Below are 3,533 nucleotides of genomic sequence, written 5' to 3' on the forward strand. Positions count from 1 at the left end.
GTGAAGGTGAAAATGTATCTGGATTTGCAAACTCCTTATCAATGGTCCATATATGTCTTCTTTCTCTTGAATTTTTCTAACCATATTGGTGTCCAGAGGGCAACTGATTTCCACATGAGAACATATATTTTCCTTGTGGTCCCACACAACAATATCTGGCCAGTTGTGTTTTAACCTCGTGGCTGTTTAAATTTTTAAGTTCCACCAATATGTAATGATATGCATAAGATCTGGTCATCAAATCTAAGTAGAGACTTCAAACTTGAAATCTTCAAAGCCACAGTCGAACCAATTCTACTATATGGCTCAGAAACCTGGACGTTATCAAAGAAGCTTGAGAGGCGGTTGGATGGAACCTACACTCGCCTCCTTATGAGAGCTCAAAATCTCTCGTGGAAGCGCCATCCAACCAAAATGCAAATATATGGGAAACTACCACCTGTGTCATCTCTTGTGAAGGGTAGGAGAGTCCAGTTTGCTGGACATTGTTGTAGAGCTGAAAAAGAGGTAATTTCTCCACTTCTCCTCTGGAAGCCATCTACTCGCAATACCAGAGGGCGCACACTCTCCTACCCTGATGTAATCTCCAGGGATACAGGCATCCAGCAACAGGACCTCCGTAATGTCATGATGGACCGTGAAGTCTGGGGTAGCATGGTAAATTCCATTGTCTCGACCACGGTCGAACAATGATGATGATGAATATTCTTTTAACCAATCAGTCTCAATATAGTCAACTTCGTTTGTAGGTGCCTTCTTTTTTTTTTTATACTGATCCAGATTGTTCTGGCTTCTGCATCATACATCATAGGAAGACAATATCTGGAAAACATTTCTCCGCAGTGTACAATAATGTGGTTGATGTCTTCAGTCTTAGTCTTGCATAGCCTACATTTGCTGTATGTCAATATTTTCTGTCTTTTATGCTGTAATGTGGAGGCGCAATGGCCCAGTGGTTAGGGCAGCGGACTCGCGGTCATAGGATCGCGGTTTCGATTCCCAGACCGGGCGTTGTGAGGGTTTATTGAGCGAAAACACCTAAAAAGCTCCACGAGGCTCCGGCAGGGGATGGTGGTGATCCCTGCTGCACTCTTTCACCACAAAACTTCTCTCACTCTTACTTCCTGTTTCTGTTGTACCTGTATTTCAAAGGGCCGGCCTTGTCACTCTCTGTGTCACGCTGATATCCCCGAGAACTACGTTAAGGGTGCACGTGTCTGTGGAGTGCTCAGCCACTTACACGTTAATTTCACGAGCAGGCTGTTCCGTTGATTCGGATCAACCGGAACCCTCATCGTCGTAACCGATGGAGTGCTTCCATCCATTATGCTGTAAGTATTTGGTGGGGATCTCTTATTCTTGAATAAGGTAACCTTCGAAGTGGGATGTCATAAACTTGTCGGTCCTCCATGCCAAGTATTTTGACATGATCAGTCCCTTCTATGGATTGTGTTTTTCGTGTCAAGCACCTATGTACTATCTTCTTAGTGACTCGGTCCATTCTTAATTTTACTCTGGTAAGTAGATTTTACTGATGCTCCTTGGGGAGAAATCTGTATCATCTTTTATTTTATACGTCTCTTCTTTCGTTAGATGTTCATTAGATGTCTCAATTATGTTGTTGATTTTATGGTCACAGAATAGGGCAAGATAGTAACTGGCCTCTTTTCTCTGTTGCAGCCAATTTGGGGGAAGAGATGTGTCGATAGATACATCGACCCCCCACCACCACTGTTCAACTGGTACTTAATTTTTTGATCCTGAAAGGATGAAAGGCAAAGTCGACCTCGGCGGAATTTGAATTCAGAACGTAGGGGCAGACGAAATACGTGTTTCATATGACATCAGTACAGATTTGAGACCACAACCACCGTCGTTGTGTAGAAAGTACAGCCTGTCTACATCCCTCTCATTGAGTTCTTGTAGTGACAAGTTCAGAAGGCCAAACGTAGGCGTTAGGACAGACACTGCAAATGTGTTGTGGTCAATATGTACATTGTAATCTGTAATCTGAGAGTTCTGATGACCTTACTCTCTTTACTCTTCTGAGGTATTCATTCCTTGCCCTCTCCATATCTGACATTTTTAATTCTATAATTGTCATCTGACTATAGATGTTGTATCGTTAAGCGTTCATTTTTGGTCTTTCAGAGGAGGGCACAACTTTTTCTACCTTCATGTGTGTATGTATGTATACATATACATAGACATACATACATAATATAATATATATATATATAATATATATATATATATATATATATATAATATATATATATATATATACATATATATATATATATATATGACCAACGAGACCATTGTTCACAAAATGATGCTATAATTTGATAAGTATCCCTTGCTGACACAAATAATAATAATACACATATGTATGTGTGTGACGCATACATATATATATATATATATATATATATAACTTCCGTGATGTTTTTATCCACCAATTTAATTTGACTCATAAAGTCGACATTGTTCACCCAAGACTATGATATATAAAATACGTGCCTAAGCGCCGCGCTGTAGAATCGAACTTGGAACCAGGAGGTTGCAAAGTGAACTATTTAATCGCATAACCATATCAAAAAAGTCATTGTTCGAAATTCAATCTTAAGAAATAATTACTAACAAAAAATTTAACATAAAAATCTGTTATTATTTTTGAATTAAGCGCAAGACAACAAAATTAGGCGAAGGCAGAAGAGCAGTTTAGAGTCAGAACAGAAATGAGCGTAACAAGTCGATGTAGTACACGTTCGGCATTGTACCACTAATTTCTGCTATCCATTGCGATTTCAGAAATATGTAATACATGTGCACTGAAAACAACAAAAAGCAAAAAACACTGTAAACTTCTTTAGCGTTTAATACTTTGAAGAGAAAATACAGTTGGCTTTCAAAGAACACATGTGACCTGTTTCATTCTGGGTGTTCACGAGACGATTTGAAAGCATCTTAAATATTTCTAACAGTTTTAAAATGAAACCCTTCTATGTATGGTGCATAACATTGTTTTTAAAATATGTATCTTCGCTGTAACTATAAATACATACATACATGTGTATATATATATATATATATATATATATATATATATATGGCTAAAATTAAAAGTTTCAATCAACACTAGTTACCAACCTTCACTTAAACATTCTACGCTAGCTTTTAACTCCCCAGTTATGAAAGGGGGAAAAAAAATCAACTATCAGGCCCCCAATTTTTAACCTACTTCCACTGTGATAGACAGAAGGGCAAAGTGTCGACATCTGTTGTCTAGTCGAAAACAATGACAAGTCTTAGTGATATTTTATTCAGTGACATTTTTCAGAACACTCGTCCTTCTGCTACCCTATAAATCAAAGATTTTGTGTCAGACATAAGAACTTATTAGTGAGTGATATTATGGGAGCTGACACCTCTCACCCGCAAAGTCTGTCTGTCTGTCTATGTCGGTCTTATTTGTTTTCTAGCGCTGAAACTATTACTCTTTTACTCTTTTACTTGTTTCAGTCATTTGA

The sequence above is a fragment of the Octopus sinensis genome, unplaced genomic scaffold (assembly GCF_006345805.1).
Source record: "Octopus sinensis unplaced genomic scaffold, ASM634580v1 Contig15758, whole genome shotgun sequence".
NCBI lineage: Eukaryota > Metazoa > Mollusca > Cephalopoda > Octopoda > Octopodidae > Octopus > Octopus sinensis.